Below are 22,907 nucleotides of genomic sequence, written 5' to 3'. Positions count from 1 at the left end.
AAAGTTTGATAAGGGTCAGTTAAGCCCTTGAAAATTGAATTATTTAGCTGTCAACCCATGAACTCCATAATATTTTTATTTTGTCTTTAGTGTGTAGTTAAAGGAGCTTTCTCATCAGGATGTTCGTTATAGCAAACATGAAAAGTAAGGGGATTAATATTTTGTATTGTACAGTATAGGAATGACATCTATGTTTTGCCAAAAGGAGCTTTAATGAAACAACACTGGAATGTTTGAAAACTTAAAAAGCACACAGTGAGAAACACATGCCTATAAACAACAGCAAAAGAAGTGCAACATTTATCTTACCCCTTGGACTGTATTTCTGTTTTCATCCTTCCCACATTAATGGCAATGCTTTGGGCAAACATTTTGGACTCAAATCAAATGAACACAATTTTAAGTGGTCTCTTGGCCCCTGTTGGTTCCTACTACAAATAGTGGCACATTGTGAAATGGACCACTGTACATGCTATGTGTTGCACATATGCGCAATCTGTGAGGAATTCTGTTGATATTTCTGAAAGGATTATATTTGTACATCATATTGAACTAATAATCACAAGCTCCTTAAACACATCTATAATTGTTTCTGTAAAATTACTTTTCAATAAAAGTGGTTAGATCATTACATACATGTTGTGTTGCCTTGAATATTTAGTGATACCTCTGAGTATTACATGGATGATTCATTTAAAATATTTTCCTAATACTAAGAAGTTATTTTTATTTATCACTAATATAACATAAACTGATTTCACAATAATGCTATTCAACATCAAAGTAATTCTGGAATAAAGATGTTGACACTTGGGCAACAGTTTTAAAATAGAATCAGAAACATTAAAAATTCTAAGAGATTTTGTTTTAAAAAATAAAGTAAACACTTTGGAAGATATTCTGCAAAAGACATTGTTCGTACCTTGCTCTTTAGTGTGGAGGTGCTGGTGTTGGACTGGGATGGGCTGAGTCAGAAGTCATGTGACAAAGAGTTATAGTCCAACAGGTATATTTGAAATCACACTGGCTTTCGAGCACAGCCCCTTCATCAGGTGCAGTGAGAGAGGAGACCACACAGACACAGAGGTTATAGGCTGAGAGATGAAAAGATCATGCAACCGGTGTGAGTAGATTGTCAGATAATTAAATCTCTGCAGGTGACCAAAAACATTAGATAGTTAATAAAGTGTTTATAAAGTCAATGTCAGTGTTGTGCTGTCACGACAATCAGGCAGAGATGGGGAACATACGAAAGGTGCCATTTCGGGTCAAATGCTGACTTGTAGGTGTGAGGCCTTGCTCAGAATCTGTCTCAGAGTTTTGGAATCAGGCTGGTTTTGTTCCAGAAGCAGGAATTTATAAGATGACTGACTGAATGTGTCTACAAATTGTATGTGTTTTGAACAAAATAGAATGTATTTGCAAACAAACATCTTGGATGAAATGATTCACCTATACAGCACAGTACAGGCCCTTCAGTCCACGATGTTGTGCTGAACTTTCACCCTAAACCTAAAGTCTATCTAACCCGCACCCCGACCTTATACTATCGTCCGTATGCCTATCTAATAGCCACTTAAATGCCCCTATTGAGGCCGAATCCACTACCCTCTCTGGCAATACATTCCACACCCCTACCACTCTCTTTGTAATGAACCTACCTCTGACTTCTCCCGAATATCTACTTCCTTTCGCTTTAAGACTATATCTGCTCGGAAAAGCTACCTCTACCCTAGGAAAAAGTCTCTCGCTGTCTACTCCATGTATTCCTCTGATCATTTTGTACACCACTATCAAGTCACCTCTCAACCTTCATCATTCTAAAGAGAAAAGCCCTAGCTCTCTCAATCTTTACTCATACGACCTTCCCTCCATGCCAGGCAACATCCTGGTAAATCTCCTCTGCACCTTTTCCAACGCTTCCACATCTTTCCTGTAATGAGATGACCAGAATTGGACACCATACTTCAGATGTGGCCGAACCAGGCTTTTGTATAGCTGGAGCAATACTTCATGGCTCTTGAACTTAATCCCTGTATTAATGAAAGCTAACACACCATACGCCTTCTTAACAACACTATCCACCTGGATGGCAGCTTTCAGGGAACTGTGAACATGAACTCCAAATCCTTCTGTTCCTCCACTCTGCCAAGAATCTTTCCGTTAACCTTGTATTCGGCTTTCAAGTTTGTCCTTCCAAAATGAATCATGGAAGGACAAACTTGAAAGCCGAATACAAGGTTAACGGAATATGTGTGTGTGTGTGTGTGTGTGTGTGTGTGTGTATGTGTGTGTGTGTGTGTGTGTGTGTGTGTGTGTGTGTGTGTGTGTGTGTGTGTGTGTGTGTCTATGTGTGTGCACGTTTGAGAGAGAGACGGGAGGGGAGAGAATGTGTGTCCACATCATTACTACAACACAAACTGTCGGCACAATGTGGAGAGGATCTCCAAGAAGATTGTGCATATCAACACAGCCGTCAGGTTTCTGCAGAAATGCAAGAAAGCAGAGAAGATCCCAAAAGGATGACAGATCATGAGCTCACTCAAATTGACCTACAACTGAGACTGCGTTGAGAAACTCCGCTATCGCACCTCTTGCAAATTCCTCAATTACCTTGTACACCACCTCTACAGTAGGCACTGCAACCTTGAAATTGAGATAGAGTCCATATTTGCAACTTGAGCTCAAGATACAGCAGCACAGTTACAAGACACTGACAAGCACACAAGGCAATGGGACTAAACTCCCTACATGCCAACCAAGAACAAGAAACTGGAGAACCTTGGTATCACCACCAGCATTAACCGAGCATTGCTCTGGAACCACCATGGACTCCATTATCAACTTATCTGACCAACCAGGCAAAATCAAAGTTCTCAGCCGAGGGCTCAATTTCTGCCCCACCACCAAAATTGGTCTTGTGGCAGGCACAGAAGAATTCACCAGGTGAATGAGGTTCCAGGAATTCTTCCGCAAACCCCAAGGGATCAGCAGCGAGCCCAGTGAGACAACCAATGAACTGAAATAGTCGACAAAGAGATCTGTGGTGTGGCGTCCAAAGAAGGAGTCAAATTGAACCCCTCCCAGAAAGCTGTCAAGTAACATATTGATTTAAAATTCTCATCCTTCTTTTCAAATTCTCCATGGCCTTTCTCCTCATGTCACTGTGGTCTCTTTCAGCACGACTTTACACCATCCCTGGTAGCCATGGCTTCAGCTAACCTGGTCCCAAGCTCTCAAAAACACTCCCTACGCTACAATTCACTTTCCTTCACTGAGGTATTTCTTGATAAATTTAAATTGCTGTGTGTGTATTGATTGATATACACGCGCGCGCGCACACACACACACACACACACACACACACACACACACACACACACACACACACACACACACGCGCGCACACACGCACACACATAATAGAGATAGAGAGAGAGAGTTTTCAGGATAAGCCAGGAGTTAAGCTGTTGATTGCTGGGTGCAACTTATAAAGTCATGTACAGCATGGAAACAGATCCTTCAGCCCAACTCCTCCATGTCAACCAGATATCCTAAATTAATCTAGTCCCTTTTGCCAGCATTTGACCCACATCCCTCTAAACCCTTCCTATTCATGTACCCATCCAGATGCCTTTTAAATGTTGTAATGGTACCACCTTCCACCACTTCCTCTGGCAGCTCATTCCATTTACACACCACCCGCTGCATGATAAGGTTACCCCTCAAGTCCCTTTTAAATCTTTCCTCTGTCATCTTAAACCTATACCCTGTAGTTTTGGACTCCCCAGCCTGGGAAAAAGACCTTAGTTATTCACCTTATTGATGCCCCTCGTGATTTTATAAACTTCTCTAAGGCCACCCCTCACCTTCTGATGCTCCAGAGAAAAAAGCACCAGCCTATTCAGCCTCTTCCTATAGTTCAAATGTTCCAATCCTGGAAACATCCTGGCAAATCTTTTTTGAACCCCTTTAAGAGTCACAACATCCTTCCTACAGCAGGGAGACCAGAACTGCATGCAGTATTCTAAAAGTGGCCTAACCAATATCCCAGACAGCCAAAATATGATCTCCCAACTCCTATACACAATGAAGTAACCAATAAAGCAAGCATACCAAACATCTTCTTCACTGTCCTGTCTACCTGTGACTCCACTTTCAAGGAAATATGAACCTGCTCTCCAACGTGTCTGTTCAGCAACACTCCCCAGGACCCCACCATTAATTGTATCCATCCTGCCCTGATTTGCCTTCCCAAAATACAGCACCTCACATTTATCTAAAGTTACCTTCATCTGTCACTCCTTGACCCATTGGTCTAACTGATCAAGATCGCTTTGTACTCTGAGGCTACTTTCTTTGCTGTCCACTACACCTCCAATTTTGGTGTTGTCTGCAAACTTGTTAACTATTTCTCCTATGTTCACATCCAAATCATTTATATAAAAGATGCAAAGCAGTGGACCCAGCACCGATCCTTGTGGCACATGGTCGGCCACAGGCCTCCAGTCTGATAAGCAACCCAACCATCACCCTTTACCTCTACCTTTGAACTTAGGTATGAAAATAGAAAACAGGGAACATCTTTAGGGAAAGAAATTCGAAAAATGCTTCCCCAGGAGACTATCAAATACAAAGACACAGAGAACAGAAAGAAAAAAATGATATCAGAATAAATAGTTCAAAAGTTGGTGGAATCAGAGAGGGAAGAAATGAAAAGCGTACTAAGGCGAGTTTAGAATAAAAGTCTTTTGACATCTTATTGGAAAATAAATGAATAAACAGAAGTTGCTCAACAGTTTAGTTGTGATCCCAAATGAACATCCAATAAGAAATTTCAATGACATCCTCTCTTTAAGTGGTGAGACACACCTACAATTGCTGCAATATCACTGGGATTTCACAGGGCAGTGGTGGCCTCTGTCTCAGTGGTACAACTTCCTCTCGGAGCCAAATTTATTTTTATATAATATATTCTTTGACCTGTGCTGCAGGGTGAAGTACTCTATTGAGGCATGAAAGCAAAGATCCATGAGATACAAAGAAAAAGAGAGACTAATGACATGATAATAAATTGTTTGGAAATAGGTGAAATCTGACAGGGAAGGAATGCAAAGCAGATGATGGTATCAATGATTGCAATGTGCAAGGTAAATAAGGTTAGTGATCTACAGGAACAAGTAGCCATGTGAGATTATGAAATAACAGTAACAGAGACTTAAACAAGGGAAGCAATGCATTAAAGTCCTCTCTATGGAATAAGGATGTAATCAAAACTTCAGTTTATTGTTAGCTTTGATGCTGAGGTTGTAACCTGTTCAGTTCAGTTGATGTCACGAATGTGGGTAATAGCTTGCAAGGGTAGTGGGATTGAAGCAAGTCATATTCATGACACATAATTGCCAAACAATGACCATCTTCAATAACAGTCAATCTAACTATGGCCACTTGACATTCAATGGTGATGCTATCACTGAATCCCCTAGTGCCATTACCCTGGGGTTACCATTAACCAGAAACTGAAGTGGCCACATAAATACTCAAGTGTGCTCATGAGGGGAGACGGGAGATGAGCGAGAGGGGATTAGAGATAGACAGACAAGGAGAAAGATGCAATGTATTTTCATGGCACTTGGAATCTGAAGAGAAATTAAGAGAAATATTTTTACATTCATAATAAACACCACCTTAATAAAGAGAGCCTCCACCTACATTAATGATTGTGTGTGAAATTACAGGTGGAGATGTTATTGCAGCAGAAGTCTAGGGAAATAGGCTGCTCCCTTTATTTCCTGGCTTTTGAGGATCCCAGACCATTAATTGTGAATCTCATTAATGGCATGTGCATCAAATAAAGTCAAAGGTTTATTGCATGTCCCTGAGAGATTGTCAAGCATAGTTTAGTTTTGAATTATTTTTGGATGTTTTTCAAACCCATCAATAATCATTCTTCTAAGCTTCAGCGTGGATATAATTTTATTGTTGGCTCTGACTCATCAAATTAGCTTATATTGTTTCTAGAAATTGTTTGAATCAGATCTCCTGATGAAGATTAAATATATCCTTATTATAAGATCATAAATTTGCTAATATAATTACTAAGGAAATTAAAATATTACTCAGAATCAACATGCAGCTTAATGTCTTATCCGCAGGAAATTAATCTTTGCGAAAAATAGTGTTTTCCATGTCAAAGTAAAAACGCAGCTTTGATCTTTATCAGGCTTTGTGCCATTCCATGTTGCAAATTTTCCAGAAATGGGGCAGAAAATTCCGTTGCTTTCATTGCCACGGGGTCCATTCAGATCGCATAAACATCCCTGTCTCTGAGCTTTGGGAAGGTCTCTGTGTGGGTCTTCAACCAAGCTGCTAAAGATGAGGGACAGAGTTTGTGGGTAATAATGAGAAAGTCAGGAAAATACGGCAAGAAAGAAAAAAAAAGATGCTCAACATCATGAAAAAATGTCCAATGTTTCCCTGAATGTTTTAACAGTCAGATGAAAATCTCGCCAGTAAGTGGTGAGGGCCCAATTTGCATCTTATTATGAGACAATCTCAGCTCATGTGCTGGCAGGTCATTATTCTCCCAGATGTCAATAAAAATAGCCTTTTTCCAATGGCAGCTGCAAAGCACCCCTTCCCCAGGATTCCATTTAGCCCAGTGCTCCCCATATCGCAGGGCATTCTCCATGGACGGCCCACATCCCCCTCCCCGTGCCATCTGACCCGAGAGATCAGTTTTGACAAATGCCAGTCCCACCATATCATCTTTGCTTCATTCATGATTGCAGCTTAACATTTCAACACTCCCCTTTGGACTTCACCAATACTTTACCCTGCAATGCTATTGCAGGTCATTTGGAGAGCAGGGACGTACACCCATCTCATGCATTGAAACTGCATGCATCTCCGTTCTGATCTCTTGTTTTCCTAGTGCTCACTCACTTGGTGTTTACTTGAATTCTCACAGCAACTCTGCCATGCCTTGCCTTTTTGTACACTGCTGCTTCATTCAGAATTTACAGGCTCACAGTAGCTCTGACTTGCTTTGCCCTATAGCAGAGTTACAAAGGCAGGCAGCTTGTCATGGTTACCAGTACTGAACAGCCAAGTTGGAGGTCATGTTGGTGTGTGGCACTGGGCTACATCAGTGTCACACCTACAGCATGTGCCAGCAGCTTTAAATGGCAAACATACTGCATGTGCTCCAAGAAAATGGCCATGTCTGATTGGCAAAGCGAACGGGTCTTTAGTGCAGACAAGGGGTTCTATGATCAGTCAGGGGAGCTAAGGCAGTCAATCAGAGGCATTGTCTGACCCAAGTCCAGGAGTTTGGTCATGGTCAATCACAATTAGTCAGGACCAAGGTATACCAGGATCCAAAGACCCATGTCCTTACAACCTGGGTATTGTGCCTAGGAAAATTTTGCAAGTTCATAGCAACCAGCCTGGGTATTTCCAATAAGTCAGTCAGGCAGCTGCACAGGAAGCAGTCAGGGTGCTGGGCCAGCCTCACTTGGGGCTGTCCTGCCAACTTGGTTGCGGGAGTGGACCATGGTCAGTCCCTGAGGATTTGGGCAGTAAACATCAATGGAGATAATCAGGTGATTTAGGAGAATGTGGTGACTGGAGGTAGTACACTGGGATTCAGAGGGGACAATTATTATCAAGGGGAGCAATTGTAGATATAAGGGTCAGAGCTAATTTAGGATGGAATGACTCAAGGTCTTCAGAAGTTATTGTTCAGGCTTCAGCAGGGTCAGTGGATAATGACGTTGGCTATGATTACATGGTAAACCTGCAACGCAGGGGAAACCTGATGGAATGGACAGGTTATGACTTGACATATTGAATGGAACTTAATAATCCCCAATTAGAGGAGTGGTGAAGGGGTAGTTTGACCAGATGCAAGACTATGCTGGAGAAACCTTGTCATCCTCTTTTCCAGTCTACAGTCGAGCTCTGGCTGGAAAGGAAGCAGTTGCCAAATCCATTAATTCCAAGCCACATCTAACATGAGGGAAATCTGTATTGTTCCCCATCTGTAGTTAATACTAATTCCTACATTATTATAAGGAATGCTTCACTTCAAAGACTGACCTTGAATGTTGGTAAATCTAAACTCATACATCGAGCCAGATCTGGTTAGCCAAATATTCCAACTCTCATTTTTGTTAATGGAGAGACTAGAATATGTTGAATATTTCTCAGACCTTTCTTGCTTCCTTGCTCAAAAAAGCCGCTATTGACAACAAAGTCCAACAGCTCAACCTTTTACAAGTTACACTAACAAATGTTCAAAAAAGAAGACCTCCACAAAGTCATCACCAATCCTAGGGGCCATGAGTACATCCCTTTATTGCTGTTGACTGTATCTGGGAGATGCATAAGAACACTCAGAAAATTCCACCAAAAAGCTGCAGCTACATCCTTCAGATTCAATGGGAACATGAACAAACAATAGTCTTTCTTGACTTCAATTCCAAAATCACTCAGGCAAAAGTGCTGAAACATCCCTGCAGGATGGCACAGTGGCGTGGTAGTTGGCACTGCTGCCTCGCAATGCCAGGGACCAGGTTTGATTCCACCCTTGGGCAACTATCTGTGTGTTTTTGAATATTTGCACATTCTCCCCATGTCTGTGTGGGTTTCTGCCAGGTGCATCAGTTTCCTCCCACAGTGCAGAGATGTACAGGTTAGGCGGATTGGCCAGGCTAAATTGATGGTAGTGATCAAGGATGTCTAGGGTAGGTGAGTCAGCCAAAGGAAATGAAGGGGTACCGGGATAGGGTGGGGGGGGGGCGTGAGTCTGGGTGGGAGGGTCTTCAAACAGGTGGTGTGGACTTGTTGGGCCAACTGGCTTGTTTCCACACTGTAGGGATTCTATCAACTTCAATAGACTGGATGAAATGTCTTTCTCACCTTCAAATAGCCAATGTTCCAGGAGAGGACAAAACAAAACACTGCAGCAACATGCAAAAGCTTTCCTTTAAACACAACAGCACGGACCTTGATAATGGAGAAGAATTTGCCATCAATATTTCAGAATGATGGCAATGGCCCATTAAGCTACATCCTTCTTTGTGTTACATAGTTTAAATAATGAGGCAGAGTGGCACCAGAGTCTAAAGGAATGGGAGCAAATTCTGTAACTTGGATTCCACTACCACATGGGAAACCTTGCATTGTGTACTTAAGGATCTGTTTGTTGACCTGTTCAGTCATATGAAGATGCATGGCAGAAACATATGATCCTGAGTAGGCCTCATCTTCGAACCTAAAGGCAGTCAAAGACAACGATGACTCAGAGATAAATGTACAAACAACTGAATCATAGTTGACTCCGAATACGCCATGTGTTGTTCTTTTTGTTTTGAGTAGCTCGATGCCTTTGCTGACTTTCTGAATCTTCTGCTGTGACTAATATTTTGTTATCACTTTTTAGAACTGGCATTAAAATAGAAGGATGTGCTCTAAGGGGCCAAATATCTGATGGCAACTGATGTGTTTATAAAACATCAATTTCAATTTAATTTGCTGGATTTCAGCAGGGGACCTAAATACTAAGCATTTCATCGTCAAAGGTTGGGAGGGCAAAACATTTGACCGCATCATTCTCAATTCTTAAAGTGGCAACAGATCTAGAGAAATGCCATATAGTTGTGGGCCATTTATTTTGTTTCTTTTTCATGAATGCAATGATGCTAAATTGCCTCCATTTCAATGATACATTTTCCAAGACCAGCTGTAATTTAATTACAATATGCATAACTATATCAAACCAAAACATACACAGATTGTCTAGGAATTTCTTTGCAACTGTTCACATTTCACAACTGAAATGTTACAAAAATACGGCAAAAGGTCTGTTTACTGCATAGGTCCTGCAATGTTGCATGATTGGGTTTCATGATTACAGTGAGGCAGAAAAAACACTAAGAAAATTCTAAGCCATGAGTCTCTCACTGAATTATCCTTTCATCCTTAATTGATCTTCTGTATTGTTTAATATTTGATATTACTTTTTTCTAACAATTCATCCTACCTTTCCTCTGCTCAATTAATTTATTTTGTTTGGTTTTTTTTCTTAGCTCTGATCACCTGCTCAGAAATAGAATTGCAGTGCCAACATTTTAAAACCATCAAAGCAACGTCCTTCAAACAACATAACTGATATTCACTAATTATTCATTTTGATGCAAAAATATAAGCCAGTTTTATGTTCGCCACTCTTAAAAATGAGCACAAAATTTCAAATGTTTAAAAGGTTTCCAACGCATATACTTTGGCTGATGACAATTTTCACTTCTAACATTTCTCTGACTAATACAGCTTACGGTAATTAAAAAAAAATCAGGAGCCAGATGAAATGGTTAGAAAAGCATAAGATCTTTGAAATAAATAGTAAATAGAAATGTTTAGAAGGTCAGGCAGCATACATGGAGAAAGATACATAGTAGGCCAATGGCCTTTCAGTCCTGATAATGATGACTGACTTGGATTAAATCTTCCTGAAAATGCTGCCTGCCTGCTAAGAATTTCAAGAACTTTCTGTTTTTATTCTAAATCCCTGTACTCATGGTGTTTTGATTTTGTGTAAGATATATGAACCCGGGACACATTAGATAAAGAGACGCATGTCAGAACAGGATAAATTATCTGACAAAATCTTGTAAATAAGCCTGAAAAATTCCACTACACCAACAATGTACAGGAGTTAGACATTTTGGTATGGAGTTTCCATTCTGAGGGTGGTGAGTAGTTAGAGGCTTCAGCAGTAGTTGTGGGGATCAAAGAGGGAGGGAGGGTGGTCAGTGTGTGTCCTTGGATGGGGTTAGTTTCAATTGATGATAACTATCCATGGATTTGTCAGGAAGAGGAGAGGAATTGCTTGTAGAAAGTTCAAACACTGCTAGGCAATTCCCATTGATGTTAGCATCAGGGCGCCCACAATATCCCCACATGTTTTGGGTTTCAAGTTTGATCTCTGACAATCCAGCCCTGCAAGAAGCAAACGCCACTGCTTAGACTGACAGTGAGCCCTGATCAAATGAATCCTCATTCTAAGTCTTCACTCAGCGTGCTTGTTTGCTGGTCAAAGTGACTTGAAAAAATAAGCTAGTATTTTCAGGTGCAAGGAAATTAATAAGAGCTTTTCAAACAGCTCTTGTCTATAATTATTTTATTTTATTAAAAATCAGATGACTGTACATGCATATTGTTAAACGTGGTTCTGTATAGCATTTTAAAACCATTTTCAATTATTTAAAATCAAGTTATTTGTGGGTAAATGGAGAACTATAATTAACATGCTCATATTTTGTGATAAAACCATTTTCAGCTGTAATAATCAAACTACACCAAGACATCTTAAGGCGTATTTTGTCAAGCAATTTGAAAATAAGCACTATTAAAATCTAAAACAATGTTCAATTGTGCTATTGATGACAGATTTCATATTTGATGACATGCAAATGTGTTTGAGTGGAAACTGTAGAGAAAGTACACTTCTGAAAAACAGGCACTTTCAGGCAGAATTTGTGCTTGGATCACTGACTGTGTCCAAAACGGATACTATAGCACTTTGTGTTTATTTTTTGAAACTCACCTCCTCTTGACGTATAGTATATGTACAGTTCCTTCTTTCTGTCTGCCCATTCAATGGATTTTCCTTTCTGCTGTTGTACACATTCTAATTAAGAAATGGAATGTTACATGGAGGAAGGAGTCAAGTTAGGAGGAAATATAAGGAATGATACAACATCAGATCCTGCAGTCGCCAGTGCACAGAATTGTTTGCTCATTTTTAAACTGTCTTTATTTTCTTATTTATTTATTCCTGGGATGTGAGTCTTGCTGGCTGGGCAGCATTTACTGCAGGTTCCTGGTTGCCCTTGAGAAGGTATAGTGAGCTGCCTTCTTGAACTGCTGCAGTCCATGTGCTATAGGTTGACCTGTAAAGTCTTTGGGGAGTGAATTCCAGGATTTTGACCAAGTGACAGCAATATATTTCCAAGACAGGATGGTGAGTGGCTTGAAGGGGAACTTGAAAGTGGTGGTGTTCCCATGTATCTGCTGCCCTTGTCCTTCAAGATGGGAGTGGCCATGGGTTTGTTAGATGCTGTCTAAGGATATTTTGGTGAATTTGTGCAGTCCATCTTGTAGGCAAATTACATTGATTGTCCTGAGTGTCAATGCTGGAGGGAATGAATTCTTGTGGATCGGGTGCCAATTAAGTGGACTGCTTTGTCCTGGGTGGTGTCAAGCTTCTTGAGAGTTGTTGGAGTTACACCCATTCAGGCAAGTCGAAGTATTCCATCAAATCCCTCACTTGTACCTTATAGATGGTGGACAGGCTTTGAGGAGTCAGGAGGTGAGTATTTCTAGCCTCTGACCTGTTCTTGTAGCACTGTGTTTATCTGTGGAGTTCAGTTGAGTTTCTAGTCAATGGTAACCCCAGGATGTTGACAGTGGGCCTTTCGATGATGGTAACATCATTGAATATCAAAGGGCTGCAATTTGATTGTCTCTTATTGAAGGCCATTTCCTACCATTTGTGAAGTGTAAATGGTACTTTCCAATTGTCAGCCCAAATCTGGATATTATCCAGGTTTTGATGCATTTGGATGTTGACTTCATTATCTGAGGAGTCATGAATTTTGCTGAACATTGTGCAATCTGTGAACATCCCCATTTCTGACCTTATGATGGACCTGCAGATGCTTGGACCGAAGAGATGACTCTGAGGAACTCCTGCAAATGTGTCCTAGATCTGAGATGACTGGCCTTAAACAACCACAGCCATCTTCCTATGTACAGACATGACTGCAGCAAGCAAAGAGTTTTCCCACTTAATTCCATTAACTCCTGTTTTGCTTGGGCTCTTTGAAACCAGTCAGTAACATGCAGCCTTGCTCTTAGGGACCGTCACTCTCGCCTCATCCCTGGAATTCAGCCTTTTGATCCATGTTTGAGCCAAGGTTGTAATGAGACCAGGAGCTGAGTGGCTCTGGTGGAACCCAAACTGGGCGTCACTGAGCAGGTTATTGCTGAGAGGTGCTGCTTGATAGCACTGTTACTGACACCTTCCATCACTTTACTGATGATCAAGAGTAGACAGATGGGGCGGGAATTGGCTGGGTTGGATTTGCCCTGCATTATGTACAATTTTCCACATTGTTAAGTAGATGCCAGTGTTCTGGTCGTACTGGAATAGCTTGACTAGGTGTGTGACAAGTTCCGGAGCACAAGTTTTCAGTACTATTACCATATGTTGTCAGGGCCCGTAGCCTTTGCAGGATCAAACTATTTCTTGATTTTTCACCGAGTGATTCAAATTGGCTGAAGGCTGGCATCTGTAAAGCTGGGGACCAGCGGAAGAGGCTGAGATGCATCATCCACTCACCACTTGAGGATGAAGACTGTTGTGAATGCTTCAGTCTTTTTTTTTGCACTGATGTTGATCAGAGGTATATGTAGAATAGAGAGCCAGGGTGGCTTTTTCCTAAGGTAGAGGTAGCTATTACGAGGGGGCATAGTTTTAAGGTGAGTGGAGGTAGATATAGGGGAGACATCAGAGGTAGATTCTTTACTCAGACAGTGGTCGGGGCATGGAATGCCTTGCCAGAGTGGGTAGTGGAGTCGGCCTCATTAGGGGCATTTAAGCGGCTATTAGATAGGCATATGGATGATAGTATAAGGTAGGGGTGAAACTTAGATAGACCTTAGCCTTAAGGTAAAAGTTTGGCATGAAATTGTGGGCCGAAGGGCCTGTACTGTGCTGTACTTTTCTATGTTCCATGTTCTATGATGTTCTGGGCTCTCCAACCATTGAATCTGTCTCCTACTTCAGTGAAACATTCAAATTTCTCAACACTATTCACAACTGGATCTAATCTGATTTGTTGGTTGTAGAATCTTTTAGCTCTGTCTACTATTTGCCGCAGCACAGAATTACAGAATTATTATGGTGCAAAAGGAATCTGTTTGGCCCATCATGCCTGAACTAGTTCCATTATCTAGTGCCTATCCTGACTTTTTCCCCAAATCTCTGCAGACTTTACTATCCATAAACTGTCCAATGCCTTCTTGAATGCCTCAATTGAATCCACCTCCACCACATTTCCAGGCAGTGCATTCCATATCCAAACAACTCGCTGAGTGAAAAATATTTTTCTTGCATCATCCTTGCTTCAATTGCACATTACTTAAAAACTATGCTTATGTCATTTGGTATGCAAGTAGTCCTGTTTTGTAGGTTCACCTGTTTAGTGCCTCACTTTTTGGTTATGCCCAGTGCTGCACCTGGCATGCCTCTCTGCACTCTTCATTGAACCAGGATTGATTCCTTGATTTGCTGCACACAGATGCAGCAGGTAATCAGGAAGTCTAATGGAATGTTGCCCCTTATTTCAAGGGGATTGGGGTAAAAATGCAGGGAACTCCTACTGCAAATGTAAAAGACACTGGTAAGACCACATCTGAGGTACAGTGACTAAATTTGCTTCCCTTATTTTAGGAATGTTATTATTTCATTGGTAGCAGATCAGAGAAGATGCTCTGGTATGGAGAGATTGTCTTACGAGGAAAGGCTAAACAGAGGGTGGCACGGTGGCTCAGTGGTTAGCACTGCAGCCTCACAGCACCAGCTACCGGTGTTCAATTTCACCCTCGGGCAACTGTCTGTGTGGAGTTTGTACATTCTCCCCGTGTCTGCATGGGTTTCCTCTAGGTGCTCTGGTTTCCTCCCACAGTCCAAAGATGCCTAGGCTAAATGGATTGCCCATGCTAAATTGCTCCATAATGTCCAGGAATGTGTAGGTTAGGTGGGTTAGACTTCTGGAAATAAAGAATAGGGGAATGATTCAGGGTGGCTTGCTCTTCAGAGGGGCAGTGTGGGCTTGTTGGGCCAAATGGCCTGGTTCCACACTGCAGGGGTTCTATGAATAGGACTCCACTCATTGGAGTTTAAAAAAAAAGTGAAAGGTGATCGTATTAAAATGTATAGGATTTCTAAGGGCCTTCACAAGGTAAAGGGAGGATATTTTCCCTCATGGCAGAGTCTAGGACAGAGGGCATAGTCTCAGAATAAAATTAAGGACTGACATGAGGAGGCATTTCTTTTCTTAGACATTTGAGAGTCTTTGGAGTACCTTGCCACGGGGAGCTGTGGGGGAAAAGTCCTTGCGTATATCAAGGGTCATGGGAAAAACGCAGGAAAGTGGACATAAGAAATGTCAGATCTGCCATGATCCTTTTAAATGGTGAAGCAGACTCGAGGGGCTGAACACCCTATTCCTTACGGTCTTGATGGTAGTGATAGGGTGGGCAATTTGCTGAGGTGTTAGCTGCAGATTGTGTGAAGATGGACTTTGTCTCCACAATGAATTTTTGGTAATCACTCTTACTAAAACTGTCATGTGCAAATACATCTGCAGCAGACAGATTGGTAAAGATTACAGGAAATTTGTTTTTCTCTCCTGTTAGTTACCTGTCACAGACCCGGACTAGCAGCTATGTCCTTTGGGGCTCAAACAGCTCAGTCGGTTGTGCTGCTAAGCCATCATTGATGATGGACGTTGAAATCCTCCACTCAGAGTATATTCTGCTCGAATTTACAGAGTATATTCGCATTCGACATAGAGGAGTACTGATTCATCAGCTCAGGGAGTTTGCTGGCAGTAATCAGCAAGACGTTTCCTTGCCCATGTTTGATCTGATGAATGACACTTCAGGTGATCCAGAGTCAACGTCGAGGACTCCTAGGACAAGTTTGCTCTTTTTGTGTTCCATAACACAGTCATCATTGGTGTGTTTGTGCTACTGGTGGGACACAACTTGTTCAGGGATGGTGTTGATGTTGCCTGGGCATTGACCACAAGACACAATTCCATGAGTCTGACTGTAACTTGACCAGTAGGAATACTACAGACAAGAGGAATACTGGAGAATTTATAGGGGTAGCATTTTTAAAGTGTGTCATGTGGACCTTTATAGCTTCCCTGTGTACTTTAAACCACAATGGCAAGCAGTATGGCATTGTCACATTCTGACAAAGTGCAGCTAAATCTTGTGACTGTCTCATTACAACTGGTGACTTTCAATATGTGGGAATCATTCACTGTGAAATTTGTTTTCTGGTTAGACAACATGATAACATTTCTGCATTGTAAACTGAGTATTGAATGTGCTTACGAGATATTGCTGCCTGTAATTTCTTTCTTTAAACCAACCTGTTTGGGGATATTATCACAGGCTTCCCGAGCAAATGAGTTTAGGACATTTTAAGCTTAAAAACAGGGACACGACTGCACCAAAAGAGTCCCTTTGTGATTTCTCTTTGAGCAAATTGCTTAATAGTTAACTGATGTTAGACAAAGCCGGTTTTAATGACTTTAATGATGCCTCATTCTAACAGTTAAAGAGTGAGTGAATGCAGTAATAAGTTTGTTAGGAGTAATTGATCTGTAACAGTAAAGTGGCTGTTTGACAGTAATCATACATTTTTAAATGACTAATAATGACCATAAAACTACAATAGTCAAAGTTATTCAAAAGCAATATTGCAGAAAAGATTGTTTATATCAATATTTCTTGGCTTGTAAAACACAGAAATTTTCAGAAACATGGTCCCTTTAATTATTTTCAGTCCTAAATCATTTGATGCACAACTGCAAAATTGACACACCAGAACAGTATAATATCATAATAACAGCTTAGCCAGGAAGTGGGCATGGTAGGGGAGAGACAAACAGTCTCTAATATGACACACACTTCATCTCTTATCCCCAGAGCCAGTTCAAACTTCATAAATGTTATTTTCTGAAAACAAGTCATTTTTGAAAGAAAATAATTTTCTGTCTATTGAATTCATGAAACCATGTGATTTTGTTTAAAATACTACTTTATGCCCGAAAAGGTAGTTTTTAAACGATGGAGCAGTATGCTTGAAAGCAGTGTTATAAGTCAATATAAATGCTGGTGCTACCAATAAGGAATTTTACGAGACAGAGGCCATGTGATTTAGTTCAACATGTTAAGTATTTGCAAGTCATAAAAAAGATATTTACTGTATTGTTTCATTCTTCCTGGTTTTGAAATTAGAAGGATAGTTTTAAGTCACTCATGGCTTTTGATTATATTCATTCTTTGATTTATAATGCATTGCAATTGCTTAAACAAGACATACAGTCATTTCTGTAATGCACATTGACATTCAAGCACCGTTTGAGCAGTAGCAGTAGTAGCTGTGCTTCCCCTGCAATGACATTTTTACAGATAATATTGCATTTGCGGTTCTTCCTAGATTTCACTTAATCACTTTTAGAGTTTGTGCTTTGTATGGACTTCAGCAATGTTATAATGGTGTTGGGTATTAAATTATTGCTAGAAGAAATGGGCCTTTATCAAAATAACAGGAAGACTGGCTAGAATTCCACTTTGCCCTTCCATGGAGAATAAAGCACGTGCCGACTTACATCATACACACAAACTGATAAATGCCATTACCAAAACTGACACAACTGCTCACGTGTTTGAAAAAGTCAATGTAAAACTGATTATTTTCCATTAATGAAGGCCTACTAAAAAGCTAAAGTAATCTTTATTCAATTGGATTTTATAATTTTGCTTAGTGTATAATGATTAAACCTGAAATCCATTTTTTTGTGAAAATTGAAGCTACACGGTCTCATGTGTAACATATGAAAACAATGACTTAAAATGGAAATTCAATGGGACATGAATGTACCTTATTGAAGTTCCAGCAAAGGTCCATCAGTGAGGGAAGTAATAACATGAACAAATGCATACTTTTTTAACATAGCAGATTTGGAAATTGTTGATGGAGAAATTGAGTTCTTATGGGAAGCATTGGGAAGCTTGTCTGCAGGAAATTTTCATTTTTGACATTATTCCCAAAATGTTAAGCATACTGAAATTCTGCCATTGGAAAGTTTGTCCTTTAGAAAGATGGCAGCAACAGTGCTTATTGAGTATTTCTCTTCTCCACATCAAAGCATGGATATTTTTAAAAGCTAAGCATTTGACAAGAATAATTATTTGCTCTTTTAAAAATTTGCTGAATGGCTAATATTGTGCAACTCAGTCTTTGCCCAATTATTTTAATGGCAGGTTTGATGGATTTTCGTATTAATTGCAATTAAGCATTTCACAGAAATTTGGAGCTGAACCTTTACAACAATGATTCAAGGCCAAATAACCATCCTGGCCCAGAAAGCATATAATTTCATTCTCTCATGCCATTCATTGCTGTTAGAGGTTTTAAACATATTAAATTTAAAACAAAATATTTTATTACTCCTTTCCACCTCATTTGCTCCTCCCTTCTTCAATTTCTTCATCCCTCAAATCTTCTTTCTGATTCATTGTTCTTCTGTTTTCTTCTCAATTCTCAATTAAGTGATTAACAAAATACATTATGCTTGTTGATACTATTGAACCCCATGTGATGAAAGGGCAAACAGCAGCATGGGTACAAACTCATCTAAAAACTTTAAAACAGGTATATGTGCTCAAATACTCTATTTCAGAGAGGAGGAAGTTTGCAGTTAGTTCCCTAAGTGTTCAGTAGTATGTCCATTTTGTTTTTGTCCTATATTAATGACTTGGACATGGTGATCCAAGTCTAAAATTAGGTATCTATCCAATCTCTTTTACTTGTGAAAGCAACTTTAATAAATCTGCTTTCACCAGCTTACTAAGCATCCAATTCAAATGTGAGTTTGCTCGCTGAGCTGGAAGGATCGTTTTCAGATGTTTCGTCACTTTTTTTTTATTTGAAAAAATATACTTTATTCATAAGATGTACAAAAAAAAAACATTTATGCACCTACCCAGTCATGCAAGCCGCTCCGGGTTACCCAGGGGGTACGTACACCAACTAAAGGAAAAAAAAACAAACAAAGAAGAAAAGAAAACAAAGCAAATAAAATACCCCGGCAGTTCTCACCCCGCACAGTCCCAGTTGGCCCCCTGACCAGTTGGGTAAGGCGCCAGCTGGGCCCAGTTACCAGATAGGGCCCTTTTTTCTATTCTGGATGAGGGGTTTCATACGGTGGTCTTTCCCCACCGCGCCTTCGCGGCGGCTGCCCCAAGCTTTAGCGCATCCCTCAGCACGTAGTCCTGGACCTTGGAGTGCGCCAGCCTGCAACATTCGGTCGGGATCAGTTCTGTCAGCTGGCAGACCAGCAAGTTGCGGGCAGACCAAAGAGCGTCTTTCACTGCATTGATGGTCCTCCAGGCGCGGTTGATGTTGGTCTTGGTGTGCGTCCCGGGAAACACCCCTTAGAGCACGGAGTCCCGCGTCCCGGAGCTGCTCGGGACGAACCTCGACAAATACCACTGCATGCCCCTCCAGACCTCCTGCGCATAGGCACACTCCAGAAGGAGGTGATCGACAGTCTCGTCCCCCCCGCAGCCACCTCGAGGGCAGTGTGCGGTGGCGCAGAGATTCCAGGCATGCATAAACGATCTCACTGGCAGAGCCCCTCTCACTGCCAGCCAAGCAATGTCCTTGTGCTTGTTTGAAAGTTCTGGCGATGAGGCATTCTGTCAAACGACTTTGGCAGTCTGTGTGGGGAACCACACGGCGGGATCCATCCTCTCCTTTTCCCGAAGGGTCTCGAGGATACTACGTGCTGACCACTGCCTGAACGCCTTGTGGTCAAAGGTGTTTCCTTTCAAAAATTTCTCCACGAAGGACAGGTGGTACGGAACGGTCCAACTACTCGGAGCGTTCCGCGGCAAGGAGACCAGGCCCATCCTTCGCAACACCGGGGACAGGTAGAACCTCCGTAAGTAGTGACACTTGGTGGTTGCGTACTGAGGATCTATGCACAGCTTGATGCAGCCGCAAACAAAGGTAGCCATCAGGGCAAGGGTGGCGTTCGGTATGCCCTTTCCCCCATTTTCCAGGTCTTTGTACATGGTGTCCCTGTGGACCCGGTCCATCCTCGAACCCCAAATGAAGTGGAAGATGGCCCGGGTGACCGCAGCGGCGCAGGTCCAGGGAATAGGCCAGGCCTGCGCCACACACAACAGTACCAAAAGCCCCTCGCACCTGACAACCAGGTTCTTACCCGCGATGGAGAGGGACCGGAGCGTCCACCTGCCCAGCTTCTGCTTCAATTTGGAGATACGCTCCTCCCAAGTCTTAGTGCATGCCCCAGTTCCACCAAACCAAACACCCAGCACCTTCAGTAGCCTGTCCTGACGGTGAAGGGGATGAAGGAGCGGTCGTCCCAGTTCCCGAAGAACATGACCTCGCTCTTACCCCTATTGACTTTGGCACCCGAGGCCAGTTCAAACTGGCCGCAGATGTCCAACAGCCTACTCACCGACCGACGATCGGTACAGAAAACGGCGACATCGTCAATGTACAGGGAGGTCTTTACCTGAAGGGCTCCGCTGCCTGGGATGGTAACGCCCTTCAGGCTCACGTCCTTCCTGATGGATGCGCGAAGGGCTCCACACAGCACACGAACAAGGCAGGAGAGAGCGGGCAGCCCTGCCTGACTCCAGATCTAACAGGAAAACTGTCCGATTCCCACCCGTTGATCGAGACTGCGCTAATGATGTTGGCGTATAGCAGCCGGATCCAATTGCGGATGCCCTCCCTGAATCCCAATTTGGAGAGGATGTCCCTCATGTAAGCACGAGAGACCCTGTCGAAGGCCTTCTCCTGGTCCAGGCTGACGAGGCAGGTGTCCACCCGCCTGTCCTGCACATAGGCAATCGTATCCCTGATGAGCGCGAGGCTCTCAGCGATCTTCCTGCCCGGCACAGCACAGGTTTGGTCAGGGTGAATCACTGACTCCAGGACAGACCTGACCCGGTTGGCTCTGACCTTGGCCAGGATTTTGTAGTCCACGTTCAATAGTGAAATGGGACGCCAATTCTTAATTTCTTCCCTCTCCCCCTTCCTCTTGTAAATGAGGGTGATGATGCCCTTCCTCATGGGCTTGCACATTTCCCCTGCCCGAAGCGCACTATTGTACACTTCCAGCAGGTCCTGGCCGACCAGGTCCCACAGAGCGGAATACAGCTCGACCGGTAAGCCGTCGCTCCCAGGAGTCCTATTCCTCTCCAAGGACTTGAGGGCTCTGGTCAGCTCGTCCAGGGATATCGGCCGGTCCAGCCACTCCCTCGTGCCGTCGTCTAAGACCTCCGTGATAGACGACAGGAACGACTCAGAGGCCGTGCTGTCCATGGGCTTCGTGTCATACAGTCTGGCGTAGAAGGATCTGCTGATCCTCAAAATGTCGGGCCGAGACGATGTCACAGAGCCGTCGTCCTCCTTCAGCCAGCTAAGCACAGAGCTCTCTTTGTGCACATTCTGAAAGAAGAAACACGAGCACGTCTTGTCCTGCTCCACGGAGCGGAACCTGGACCGGAAGATTATCCTGGAGGCCTCCGCGGCGAAGAGCGAGGCTTGCTGGCCCCTCACCTCGCGGAGGTCCTCCGTGACATCGACCCCCATCAACTGCAGAAGGAGCAGGTTCTGCACCCTTTTCTGGAGTCGCGACAGCTTTCCCCGCCTCTCTCATGCCTTCTGAACACCCTTGAGGACAAAGAACCTCTTGATGTTCTCCTTCACCATTTCCCACCAGTCGCCCGGAGACTCAAAGAGGGGTTTCACGGTTCTCCAACCGACGTACTCCCTCTTAAGCTCCTCGACATTCTCTGGGGTCAACAGAGTCGTGTTGAGCTTCCACGTCCCCTTGCCGGCCGGCTGGTCGTCCTGTAAGTGACAGTCGGCCAGCAGGAGGCAGTGGTCAGAGAAGAACACCGGCTCAACGCCGTTGGACCTGACTGAGAACGCCTGTGACACAAACAGGAAGTCTATCCTTGAGCGAATAGATCCGTCTGGCCGCGACCAGGTGTACCTCCGCTGCGCTCCGTCTGCGGGGGTGCTGAAGACGTCGAGCAGCTTGGCGTCCTTCACCGTGCCCATCAGGAATCTGGACGTGACGTCCAGCTGACTCCCCCCACCCGCTGTCCCCACGCCGGATCTTCCATCTGCATCGATGATGCTGTTGCAGTCTCCGCCCAGGATGACCGGCCTGGACGTAGCCAGCAGGGGTGGAAGCCGCTGCAGGACGGCCAACCGCTCACTCTGTACCGCTGGGGCGTACACGTTGATCAGCCTCAGGGGAGCGTTCCTGTAGGTGACGTCAGCCACTAGGAGGCGCCCCACCACCACCTCCTGAACTGGAGACATGGTGAAGTCACGCCCCCGCAGCAGAATAGCCAGGCCCGAGGAGCGACAGTCGTTACCCCCCCAACCAGATCGAAGGCCCACAGGTCCAGGCGCCGGACCATTTCCCGTACCTGCTGAGGTGCGGTATCCCGCACTCCTGCAGAAACAGGAGGTCCGCCTTGATGGTGGTCAGGTAGGCCAACGTGGACACACGTCTTGCGGTGGACTTGACACTGCGTACATTAATGCTCGCAACTCGTACCCCCATTGTGGGCAGTGACCGCAGTACCCTCCCCAAGTCCAAGGTCCAGCCCCTCCATCTGTCCCTTCAGGCCCATTGCCCGGGCTAACTGCTGGGCGCTCTCTGGGCTCAGGAAACCGTCCGTGCTGCCTTCCGGGTGGCATCCCCCCGTCGGGGGTGCGGATGCAGGAGGGTCCGGCTCTGGGTCAGGCTGGGGACGCGCTGTTTCCTCCTTCCCGCCTGGAAGTTCTGGGGGGCCCTCCAGTGCCCCAGCGGCACTTGACTGGGTGTCGAAGGGAGCCTCAGGACGCCTCCCGTCACCTGGAAGCGTGGTGCTGCTTTCCTTCTCCCTCGAGGTCTTTAACTTCTGCTTCGGGCGGGCCCACTCTGAATCCCCCTTGTCAGAGGAGCTCTTATAGCCCCTCTGTAGCTGCCTCTTCCCGCCTG

The sequence above is a fragment of the Stegostoma tigrinum genome, chromosome 8, assembly GCF_030684315.1.
Source record: "Stegostoma tigrinum isolate sSteTig4 chromosome 8, sSteTig4.hap1, whole genome shotgun sequence".
Classification (NCBI taxonomy): Eukaryota; Metazoa; Chordata; class Chondrichthyes; order Orectolobiformes; family Stegostomatidae; genus Stegostoma; species Stegostoma tigrinum.
This window is presented reverse-complemented; position numbering follows the sequence as displayed.